Raw genomic sequence first — 13,355 nt, 5'->3', positions numbered from 1 at the left:
TTTTTCATGTCACCCTGATCAGGGAGGGGGCTAAGCACATGCTACACCTTGCCCAAGGGTGACCTTTGAGCTAGCGGTGGGAAAGAGCACTTTACACCTCTTTTGGTAGAGATATATCTCCACCCCGCCACTCAGAATTACAGTGGCCAAATTAAACTGCCAACCAGCATGTCTTTGGGATTTGAGAGGAAACCAGAATACCTGGGTGAAGTCCCCATAGAGCAAATTCTGCACAGACAAGACCTTTAAGAGGAAAGGGCTTTTCTGCACCTAGGCTATTTAGATAGGGTATTATTTTAAATACCCAAACTGTATTAGCCTTTGATAATCTGAATACAAGAGCAAGGTGCCTTTGCTGGAGCAAGTGGGGGGAAGAAGAGGGAGAGATTTGATGCTTTCACTGCTGCTTGTGTGTTGGAGGGGGAGGGGGAGGGAGCAAGGGGCTTAAAGGTTCTGACATTTCTGTCATTCATTCTTTGGAGTTCTTTCTGTTTCATGGATGTCTGTGAAGAGTAAGAATTTCAGGTTGTATAATGTATATGTTCTCTGATATTAAATTGAAGCATTAAACCATTAAAAAGAATGAAAGTCAGGTCCGCGCAATCTATCTTTATACTTTAACCCAGTCCAGACTAAATCCTACTAAATCCTACTAAATGTGTTTATTGATTGATTGTCAAAATTGACCACAATGCAGGTGAACCCAGAGAACATTTTAAGAGAGCCTTGTGATCATCTCTTTATCATAACCCATTAGTTTAATTGATAGATGTGAAAATAATTAAAGCATTACATGGGCTTTCTTGCCCTCTGAAGACCCCTATAGCCAATAATTCACCTTTGAAATGTAGTTGCTGATAGGATGAGTACAAGCCACAGAATGTTTGCACAGAACAATATTATTTGAATAACAACACAATTTTTGACTAACTTGTGGTTTAGCTGACCAAACTGGAGTAGAAAGCAGTAGCACATAGCAGTGGAAATGGCAAGAGCTTCAAGTTCCTCAAAGCATACGTCTCCAAGGAGCTCTGCTGGGCCCAACATATTGATGCAACCATGAAGAAGCTACACTAGTGGCTACAATATATTTTGTTAAAAGTTTGAGGGGATTTTCTATGTCACAAAAGACTCTAGCAAGTTTCTGCAAATGTACCATGGAGAGCATTCTGACTTGTTACATCACTACCTCGTATGGAGACCTCAATGCACAGGATCGAAGGAGGCCGCAGATTGTTGTAGAGTCAGCCTGCTCCACCAGGGACATAACCCTCCCCACAATCAAGGACATCTTCAAAAGGCAGTTTCTCAAGATGACAATATCCATCATTAAGGACCTTCACTACCTGGGACATGGCCTCTTCTCAATTCTACCATCAGGGAGGAGGTGCAGGAGCTTGAAGATGCTCACATAAACTTTTCAGAAATCAGACTTCTAAATGGTTCATCGGCCTGTGAACACTACCTCACAATTCCTCTTTTGGACTTATATTTTTTACTCTAACTTACAGCAATTTTTATGTCTCGCATTGTACTTCTGTCATAAAAACAACAGATTTCATAACATACACTCAGTGGCCATTTTATTATGTACTGCTGCTCATTAATGCAACTATCTAATCAATCAATCTCATGGCAGCAACTCAATGCATGAGAGCATGCAGGCATGGTTAAGGGGATCAATTGTTATTTAGACCAAACATCAGAAGGGGGAAGAGATGTGATCTAAGTAACTTTGACTGTGGAATGATTATTAGTGACAGATGGGGATGTTTGAGTATCTCAGAAACTGCTGACCTCCTGGGATTTTCATGCACAACCTTCTCTAAAGTTCACAGAGAGTGGTGTAAGAAACAAAAAAACATCTAGTGAGTGGCAGTTCTGTGCTTTGTTCATGAGAGAGGTCAAAGGAGAATGACCAAACCTGTTCAAGCTGACAGGAAGGTGACAACGATTGAAGTAACCATGTATTAAAAAAGAGGGGTGCAGGAGAGCATAACTGAATGCACAACACATTAAACCTTACAGTGGATGATCTACAGCATCATAAACCCAGTGGATCAGTGTTAGACCACCTCTTTTCACCTTATTTGTCAATAATCTGGATGATGAAATTGTTGGCTTTGTAGTCAAGCTTGAAGACAATACTAAGACAGGCAGAGGGGCAGGTATTGTTAAGGAAACAGGAAGTCTACCAAAGGACTTGGACAGATTAAGAAAATGGGCAATGAAGTGGCAAATGGAATATAGTCCAGGGAACTGTATGGTCATGCACTTTGGTAGACGGAATAAGGGCAGTGACAATTTTCTAAATGGGGAAAAAATTCAGAAATCAAAAATGCAAAGGGACTTGGGAATCCCCGTGTGGCATTCCCTAAAGATTAATTTGCAGGTTGAGTTGTTGGCAATGAAGGCAAATGTAAAGTTAGCATTAATTTTGAGAGGACTTCAGTATAAAAACAAGGATGTAATGCTGAAGCTTTATTAAACATTGGACAGACCACACTTGGAGTATTGTGAGCAATTTCTGCACCCCATATCTCAGAGAGGATGTACTGGCATTGGAAAGGGCCCAGAAGAGGTTCACAAGAATGATCCTGGGAATTAAAGGGTTAACATACAAGGAGCAATTGATGGCTGTTTGGAATTTAGATAAACGAGGAGGTATATCATTTGATAGAAGTCTATCAAATATTAAAAGGACTAGACAGCCTGGATGTGGAGTGGATGTTTCCTATAATGGGGGAGCCTAAGACCAAAGGGCGTAACCTCACAATACAAGGGCATCCTTTTGGATCACGGATGAGGAAGAATTCCTTTAGCTAGAGGATGGTGAATCTACGGAATTCACTGCCATGGATGCTGTGGAGGCCAAGTTATTGTATATATTTAAAGCGGAGGTAGATAGATTTTTGATTAGTAAGGATGTCAAAGGCTACAGGAAGAAGGCAGGAGAATGGGGGAGCAAGGGGGATAATAAATCAGCTGTGATGGAATGGCAAAGCAGACTCGATGGGCTGGATGGCCTGTTTCTGCTCGTAGGTCATATGGGCTTATAGTTATATTGTTGTATTAAGAACTGTTTTCATATGGCAGCTAATGTTACTAAATGCTATGAAGCATTAATTTTAGACAGTAAAAATGATACAACAACATATTAATTTTTAATTTTCAAATATTCTGACAGACACAGCATATTTATTTCAGAAATACATCTTTTCCCAATTTAGCAGCAGTTATTTCTCAAGTAAAATTAAATCTGACACAATAAGCATTGATTTTGAACTTGTTTTTCATAATCCTTAAAACTATGTATGTACCAATGAATGAATGAAATCTTTTCTACAACTTATATACTGTAAACAAGGGTGTTAGTGTCTTGCAATCTGTGTCTACACGCACTGGTATTATTGTTTGATGTGGAACAGTGCAATCATGGTGCACCAATTATGGTGTCCCTATATTGATATGCTTTTGTGGATTTACAGTGTACACTTCCTCATATCCTACAATTAAAGAAGAGCCCATTTACTGTATACATAGGAATGTGCATCTGGAAAAGTTTCAGTATATTCTATTCTGCATCTGTTGAAGTGAATTACTGGGATTATGCTTCTTGAATGTACTGGTGCAAAAACGTAAAATATACTTTGTGTAATGCTAATATTATTCATAGATATTCTAGCAAAAGTTTCTTGCTTTCCTTTAGTAATCTATTCATCACAAGGTGTTATGATGTAAATAAGCTAAACACTGGCAAAGTTACAAACGCTGGACTTCTTGACAGTTAGTTTGAAAGAGCTGTTAATTCTACTCAAAGCAGAAACAATTTAAAATGGATAAAATTCTTATCCAGTTATAACTGTGATTATTTTTTTCATACAGAAATGTACTTTATAGATTTCATCAGAACACATGAACTTAAGTAATGTATCTTATTTTGGGAGAAAATGAGCAATAAACTACTGTTATTTCCAAGAGGATCCCTGTTCATATACGTAAACACAAAGCTATTGCGAAATCCAAAGCTTTCTCTCTGTAATAAATTGGTCCAATGTGCAATATGAAGAAATCCAAGAAAGTGTACATTAAAAATATATATTCTCAAGTCTGTTTTATATGTGTCAATGTTTCATAAAGAATAAATTATCTTGTTAGGGAATTAAAACAGTGATGCTGGTTTCCTGAATACTTTACATAATCTCAATGACCTTCATCAATTCATGAACTTAATTGTGCAATGCTACGTACTGAAACCTAACCAATGACAATATTTTTATTACAGTACAATATTTCCTTTGCTAAAATATATGCTAAACTATGAAATGTGCCAAGCATGGCCTTAACTCTCAAATAAAGTTGCTTAAACATATAAAGGCTAACGTTCTAAATATTTGCTGTGGCTGTATGCTCACTTTCAAACGTCCAAATCAACCATTATTCATGAAAGAAAAATCACCATGTTTCATGGAGAATAAGAAATAGATACTCATTTAGATCTTTATGTGTGGCTATTCATATGTATCCATAATAAGGTAGTAGAATAGAATGTATAAGTTGGTTATGTTTTTGAAATGTCAATTTGGAAGAAATAAGAGTGTGTTTTGATAAAACAACTGAAGACTTGTGGATCACGTGCATGACTTTCTAAAATATGTTAGAAGTAATGTCCAACAGCCCCATTGCTGAACATTACTATGGTAATCTGATGAGAATTTTGTATGACAGAAGACTGAATTTCCTCAATGGTTGGGATCATTGTTCCTCTTAACATGTGACTAGTCTAAATATGTATACAGGTGGCACAGTTTTTAAATTTGCGGATGTCAGATCAAACCAATTGAGAGGAGGATAAACAGTATACACTGAGTTGTATGTACTTATAAAAGACTGAAACACAGAAAGACATTGGTTCAAATACATTTTTTACCAAAGTTGCAAACAGCATGAGGTTTTAAGTTTACAGTGAAGCATGGAAGGCAAAAATAGGTCCATGATTTTAGATCTATACAAATCATTTCAAAGGTGTAGTTCCAAGAGTGCTCTGTTTGAGACATCTTTGGATCGTGGTAAAGGAAGAAGTAGTAAGGAAATGCAAAGATCCCACTATGCAAAAGGAGGTATAGCTAGGAAAGACAAGCAAGAAAAATTGCCATTATTTTCTTCAGTATAAACTTTAAGATGATCCAATAGAAGAGTTCAGAATAATGATAGGCTTGCTGTGCATATTAGTGGTAAGTAAATAACTATGGGGCCTACTTTCAGATCATCTCCAGTCAGAAGGCCAGATTGCTATTCCTGAACTTGTTAAGCAGCCGCTGGAAACAGTACCAAAACTAGTGCATTGTTTCTTCGGATGGCATAGACTCTGGATAAATATCCATATATTATCTGCATATATTTCACATGACTTTTAATATGAAAATGTATTTTAGAGAGTGATAGGATTAATTGGGACTTTACTTAACTGTTAATATGTTAGGAGTACATCCTGTGATTATTTTTTTACTGAGTATCAGCAGGAAATAATTCTGAACTGCAGCACAATCAAAAGGGAAATCAGTAAAGAACATACTGTACTAGGATGGGGATTAGAAGAATTGATGCCGCGCCTGAACAAGGAACTACTACAAAAGAACTGAATGCTTGCTCACTTCAACCTAATACTCTTAATATCAGGCAACATTTTGATCTCCAGTTATCTGTCCTGCCTACTGAAGAATAGAGTGAGCCCTATGGTCTGCCAGACTCCCAACAGATGTATGTTGCAACCACATGCTAGTTTTCAAGAATTCAACTTCTGTGGAAGATCCTTTTCAGCACTCTTTACATGATATCTGCAGACATTCAGATGGCATTAGATCAAAGAATAAGGTTTTTAAACTCTGACAATCCAGCACCCTTGGGATTGTGGAGGTATCAGACCAACAGATGTTCCAGACTATTGGATGTTAATAAACACACATTTATTTAGTGTTTGTTTACATGTCACATAGAACTATACAGCACATGAACAGTCTCTTCACCCCACAGCATTGAGCCAAACTGATTAAATTAGTAATTAAAAACCCCTATTGCATTTGCCCCCACTACCATTCCTGACAGTACATTTCAGGCATCCACTTCTCCTTGTGTAAAATTTTTGCCTCACATATCTTCTTTGAACTCATCACCTTAAACGCATGCTCTCAAGTATTAGACATTTCAACCCTAGGAAAAAGCTGCTGGCTGTCTAATATATCAATACCTCCCATAATCTTATAAACATTTTTTTTAGGTCTCTCCTTGGCCTCCTCCACCTCAGAAAGAGCAGCTCAACTTTGTCCAACTTCTCTTCATAGTACATGCCTTCTTACCCAGGCAGAATCCTGGTAGAACTCTTCTGCACACTCTCCAAAGACTCCACGCCCTTCCTATAATGGGGTAACCAGAATTGAATCAAATACTTCAGATGTGGCCTAAGTAGAGTTTTATAAGTCTGCACTATAACTTCCTGACAATTGAACTCAATGCCTCAGTTTATAAAGCCAAACATACCATACACTTCTTTACCACCTTATCAGTTTGAGGAGCTACTTTCAAGAGCTATGAACTTAGACCCTAAGATCCCCCTGTACATCAATGGCAGTGTCCTGCCATTAACTGTGTTCTGTTTCTTCACATTGGACCTCCAAATCGCAATATAATAATAAATTATAAATATAAGTGATACCCCACCACTCAGGACATGCCCTCTTCTCATTGCTACCATCAGGAAGCAGGTAGGCACACACTCAATGATTCAAGAACAGTTTCTTCCCCTCTGACGTCCGCTTTCTGAATGGATATTGAACCCAAGAACAATATCTCACTACTTTTTTATTTCTATTTCTTTTGCACTACTTTTTTAAAAATTATGTATTATTTACCTAATGTTTAATTCACAGTTTTTTTTCTCTCTATCATCGTGTATTGCATTGTACTGCTGCCACTAAGTTAACAATTTCACAATATATGCCAATGGTATTAAACCTTTTTCTGACAATAGTATAACAAATTTTCTGATGACCATGATCAGCTTAAAGGGAGTGGGAAATGTACAAATGTTCTGGAGCCTATCTCTTGTAGTAAACCTGCCCATGTTCCCTGTCCCTAGTGCTCCAGACTGTAACCCTGCCTCCAGCTGTACATATGGCCACAGTCCAGGATGCCTTAGCTACACTCTGGACTCCTGGCTCATACTCTGGACCAAAGGGTGAATGAGATGGTAGACCATCATGAGTTCCAAGTAACCAAGTGCCAGATTATTGGAGTTTTACTGTAATTACAGCTTGAGTACTGGGAGTTCAGATCAATGGGCCCGTGCCTATAGTAATATTCTAAACAACTCACCTCCTACTCCACAGATTCTATTAACACTTTGCATTCCCTTCTATTTATTTAGCTTCTTTTTGTATACAAGAAAGTTCTTCCCTTCAACTATTCATGTGACAGTGTATTTAGCGTTCTATCCACTTTCCATGTAAAATCATCATTTCCAACTTCCCTATTGTATATTGTATATCTGGCTTATGTTTTTGACTTTACCTCAGCTTTATTTCACAACTGGAAATAACTAATCAAAGTTTAAAGTTCAAAGTAAATTTATGATCAATACATATATCTCATCATATAGTACCTTGAGATTCATTTTCTTGCTGGCATTTACAGGAAAATAAATAAATACAATAGAATTTGCAAACAATAATACATAAAACAAAGACTGATGAACAGCCAATGTGAAAAAGAAGATATACTGTGCCAAAAAAAATACTGAGAATATTAGTTGTAAAAAATCCTTTGAAAGTGAGTCTCTAGTTTGTGGATTCAGTTCAGAGTTATCCTCACTGAGTGAAGTTATCCTCGCTGATTCAGGAGCCTGATGGGTTGTGGGGTAATAACTGTTCCTAAAGCTGGTGGTGTGGGATCTAAAGCTTCAGTAACTCCTGTCCGAATGTAGTCGTGAGAAGAGAGCATGGCCTGGATGGTGCGGGTCTTTCATAACGGATGCTGCTTTCTTGTGGTAGTGCTCCATGTAAATGAGCTCAATGGCAGGAAGGACTTTGCTGCAACGGACTGGGCCGAATCCACCATTTACTTTCGTCTTTTCTATTCTTGGGCATTGGTGTTTTCATACCTGTTTCTGATAAGTCAATTAGGATACTCACCACTGTGCATCGATAGAAGTTTGTCAAACCCATTCAAATTTTAAAGACTTCTGACTGTTCACCTCTCTAGAACAAGCAGCCCCGTCTGGCCAATCCTTTCTCATTGATATAAACTCTCTGTTCTAGCATCATTCTACTAGATATGTGTTGATCTTCTTCAGCATTATTATGTATGTTTTATTATATGGAGTCCAGAGACAATACTGATTTTTGAAAAGAAAACAGAGTCTGGCAACTTTATCATTATTTTAAGGGTTTAAGTAGATTTGATGGGGAATCAGAATCAGAATCGACTTTAATATCACTGGCATGTGTCATGAAATTTGTTATATTTGCAGCAGCAATATAAGGCAATACATGATAAAATAAGGAAAAAAACTGTGAATTACAGTAGGTATGTAAATATATAAATTAAATAAGTGGTGCAAAAAAATAAATAGAATGGTAGTGAGATAATGTTCATGGTTTCAATGTCTATTCAGCAATTGGATGACAGAGGGGAAGAAGCTGTTTCTGAATCATAAAGTATGTACCTTCAGGCTTCTGTACCTCCTTCCTGATGGTAACAATAAGAAGATGGCATATCCTAGGTGGTGGGGTCCTTAATAATGGATGCAGCCTTGAAGATGTCCTGGATTCTATAGAGCCTAGTTCCCATGATGGAGCTGACTAAGTTTACAATTCTCTGCAGCTTACTTCAATCCTGTGCAGTAGCCTGCCCCATACACCATGCCAGATAGTGATGCAGCCAGTTAATCAGTGAATCAGGAGAACCAGTGGGTGGTGTACATCTTGTACTCTTAGAAGACAATTAACAAAATCATACATTGTTATGCAGAATCAGGACTCGTGGGATTGAGGGTAATGTATTAACACTGGCTGAAAATGGATAGCAAAATAGGCCATTGACCATCATTTTCAGGTTGCATGTATAACTAATTGAGTGCCTTGAGAATTAAATATCAATGCTTGTAGCCTAGCTACTCCTAATCTACATTTGAATGATAATGCAATACAGTTAGTATTGCTGATGATATAAAACTAGATAGGAAAGCAAGCTTCGAGAATGCAAAAAAAAATGCTGCATAGGTATAAAATAGATTAAATGACTGGGCAAAAAGATAAGATATGGAGCACAGTGTATGGCTCTGTGAAAGTATTCTCTTTGGTAGGAAGAAAGGAAACAATCTTTTTAAGAAGATGGGATATTAGTGAGTATTCAAATTTGAGAGATTTGGAGCTCTTTGTACAAAAATATAACTATTACCATGCATTTTGGAAGATAATTAACACATCGTAAATGTGGGTAGAATACTAAAGTAACAATGTTTTGTTGCTTTATGGAGCTGTGATAATACCACAGTTAGGGTGTTGTGTTTTTTTTTATCTCCCTTACACAAGGCAGCTGTGCAAAAATTCATAAAATTGATTCCTGGGATGGGAGAAGTGTACTACGAAGATACATCACTCATAATGGGTGACATCCTTTGGTGATTGGAACTTCAACAAAAAATCTCAGTGAAGTGATCTTCATTGCCTTGACACTGTAGATTTTGAAGGGTTGTTTTCCTTGGCTGAAGAGCCAATTAGGACTGAAATGAGGAAATAGTTCTCATTCAGAAGGCTGCAAACCCTTAAAATTCAAAGAATCACAGAGACATACAACTTGAAAACAAACTTGTTGGACTACCAATTTGATATCAACCATTAACCACACATGACATTAATCATACACTCATTTCATGTTGTTCTCCCTACATTCCTATCAACTACCTCCCAGTCACTACCACTCACCCATACACAATACAATCAAATTACAGTGGTCAAGTAACCAGCCAGCCAGCATATCTCTGCGACATGGGAAGAAGTCAAACAGCCAGAGAAGACGCACATGAACAATGGGAGAATAGGCAAACTCCACACATATGATACAGAGGTCAATTTGAACCTAAGTTACTGGAGTAATGAAGCAGTAAATCTTTTTGTTGTACCCCTCCTTCATTAACAAAGAAACCTATCAATAAAATTATTAAGTATATTTAAAATTGATATCCATAGAGTTTTGAGCATCAGGTGATTTTGAAATAGGATGAGAATTTCTGATTTAACTTCAGCTATTTAAATGGCACAGCATTCTCAACTATCCATGTGGCCTTCTCCAGCTATTTTTAAGTTCTCTCAGTAATATCTAACAAACCTTTTCCTTAGAGTAATGGACTAAGAAAACAAATGTTCTTTTGGCAGCAAATTTCTTCACAAAGCAAAATATGCAAATTAAAGAGTTTTTATAATAATTTCCTATTGTAAAAAGTGAAGATTATTTTTGCTTCAAAATTCTTTCTACAGACTGTAGATGATGCATGTTAAACATTGTAGTGGCAGTCATCTATAACCTATTAGCAACTTATTAAGAAATGCAAGACTTACATTAGATTGCAGTCCTCAGTGTGAAATGTTTATTCTTGAATACTCTCATTCATTTTTCGACTTGATTGTGCATTCTATTAATGTTATTCTTGCAGTTGAATAACATTGAAGAGAGTTAAATGAACTTCTGTGGATAAATTAATAGAATGTAACTGCCATTGCTAATCAGTCTAACTATGGAGAAACTAATTCTTTTTTACTTGCTGCTACTCTTATACACATCAAAGTTTTCTGCAAGGAAGGGTTTACAAATATAAGCACAATACTCACATGTTAGATTATTTCAAATCCCATATAATCTTTATAGAATACAGGAAACACATTGAGAATTGGCTGAAAGCATAAAACATAAACCTGCACGTTGGACAGTCATACAAAATAGGATAATGCCATCACAAACAGTTCACACTAGCAGATGACAACAGTGACCCTGAACTTAAATATTACCTTTCATGTAAGAGAACATCACAAAATAACTCTTAAGAGCCCACCAAGCAAAATTGGACTGAGTCATACAAAGAAATAGCAGAGCAAATAGCAAAACAAAATGTTTTATGGTCATTTCTTTGCAGTGCTGATAAAAAGAAAAAAAAAAGTCAATTGCAAAAGTCAGGGCTTCAGCAGTGGGAGTTCAGTTTTTTTAAAATCATTCCAGAGGCCAGAACTGGAGATCTCAGAGAGTTGTAGAGCCACAAAAAGACCAGAGAGCAATTTGAAAACAGCAACAAAATGGAGATTAAGATATTGATACGATAAATGAGGGATAAAGGGAGTGATGGGAAGCGGGTAAAGGAAGCATGTGTTTGAATTATGTCATCCATAGAGAGGTGACAGAGGGAGGCTGGCCCGGAGACTGTTTGCAATAATCAAGTATAGAAATAACAAAGACATGCAAGACGAATTCAGCAGCAGAGCTGAGCTGAGGCAGAATCAGAATTGAGTGACATCAAGGAGCTGGTAACAGGCATCTTAATCATGACACATACTTATGAACCAATTTCCATTTTGCGGTCAGGAACGATCCCAAGATTATAACGAGTTCAGATCGGCTTCAGCTCTTGCCAGGGAGAGGGATGAAGTTGGAGGTTGGGGAACTGCAGGCGACATCTCGCCACTATTTAAGTGGAAGAAGTTTCGGCTGGGTGAGAAGTCAGACAAGCAATGTGGCAAAATAGAGGCAGCGGAGAAGTACTGATGCGCTTCATTTTCGGGAGAGACTTCCGTGGGATTCCTACTAGATAAAACCCACACAAGACGCGGAATCTCCGCGTCACAATTTATGAAATGTAATTTACACACGTATAAGAAACTCAGTCAGTGAGACGGAGGCACGGAATTCAAGCATACGCAAACTGCGATCGCATCAAGCACTGTACCAAATATCCCAACACGAAACGTTTATTCCGATCCAACTCAACATTAAATAGCATACTCAAGCCAAATACAATGCCATAACAAATAACTATGCATAGGAATCCAGTCAAATGAAGCGCCCCATTCTCCGTAACACGCCGGCCACAATAGTCCTACCTTTGGTAAAATCACTCTACCACATAAGACAGACAAGATTCTTGATCAATATATTTTCAATTACAGTATTATCGAAGCGGGCGAACCGTAGCAGAACACAACATTCCCAATATACAGCACTCTACACCCAGCCCCAAGTATACAATGCAGAACACGGTTTGCAACCGTCGCACAACCAATTAAAATAATCACCCAACCAATGTGTAAGATCAGTCCTAATAAACCAAATTTAAGGAAAAAAGCGTAATTCCCCAATCCTACTCACAATTTATGATAATCAGACACGTACCAGAAATAACACAACTCTTCCCGAAACGGGAAGCCAGCTTCGCCGCTGAACTCCAGTCGCTCTTTCCCCGGAGCTCCAGATTTGGGTAACGCTGACTGAGAATTGCAAGAAATGCAGTTCACTGACGCGATTTCTGTAAGGGCACTCTCTTGAAAAGTGGGAGTAGCGTCCGCGAGCTCAGCTGTTAAAACTCAGCTGCACTTGTCGTGTCGGCTCTTGCCTCTGCGGTCCTGAGATCACTGGATGGTGCCGCAAAAGGTCCCTGGCGCAGAGCTCCGCCGGGCTCCTGGTGCGGATCCCGCCAGTTGTGGCGCACAGGCTCCAACCGAGTACCATCTACAAACCCCGCGGGTCCTGGAGCGGAGTGGAGGGGATTCCCTCCTCTCTTCGGTATCAGCCGAGTCCTGGCTCAGACAAGCCCGCCCCCTTGGCTAAAGCAGAGCGCTCTCTGGATAAGCCACAACCTTCGCGAGTTAGTGCTTGTGTTTCACCTGCTGGGACTCCGGAAGAATTCGCCGAAATAACTCCAGTTCTGTGCGTGTGTTGGCAAAAAAAGAGAGAAGTGCTCTCCTCTCTTTCTCTCTCTCTCTCTCTCTCTCTCTTTCTCTCTCGACCACTCAGACGAGTCTAACTGCGCAAGGACCGCCTTGCAGAGATGACTTCCACCCACTGATGTGAGATATTATTTGGGAGAGCACCTGAAAAACCTCTTGAACAAAAAAAATTAAAACCGACAGGCGAGGAAGGGAAGGGACGACCTTTGGCACAGAGACAAGGGAACCCTGACACAAACAGACGGACAAACGGACGGGGACATTGACACATTGAGTTTGTTGAGTGGTGTCGCAACAACAACCTTGTATTCAGCGTCAGTAAAACCAAGGAATTGATTGTGGAGTTCAGGATGGGGATGGGGACGTCGA

At 38.6% G+C, this 13,355-nt stretch overlaps 1 protein-coding gene across 2 annotated transcripts in view; it reads right to left on the bottom strand.

Moving 5' to 3' along the window:
* syt12 (synaptotagmin XII) overlaps positions 1-12,945 on the bottom strand; it is a 262,160-nt gene extending 249,215 nt beyond the window's left edge. The window contains exons 1-2 of one of the 2 annotated variants that reach the window (XM_072273117.1): positions 12,433-12,945; positions 10,614-10,740 (exon numbers count right to left, since the gene is read on the bottom strand). The gene's annotated coding sequence lies outside the window, so the exon portion shown is untranslated. The remainder of the gene's footprint in view (positions 1-10,613; positions 10,741-12,432) is intronic. The other variant, XM_072273118.1, reaches the window with a different exon arrangement.
* Positions 12,946-13,355: the final 410 nt, after the last annotated feature.

The sequence above is a fragment of the Mobula birostris genome, chromosome 11 (assembly GCF_030028105.1).
Source record: "Mobula birostris isolate sMobBir1 chromosome 11, sMobBir1.hap1, whole genome shotgun sequence".
In the NCBI taxonomy this organism is placed as follows: Eukaryota; Metazoa; Chordata; class Chondrichthyes; order Myliobatiformes; family Myliobatidae; genus Mobula; species Mobula birostris.
This window is presented reverse-complemented; position numbering and strand designations above follow the sequence as displayed.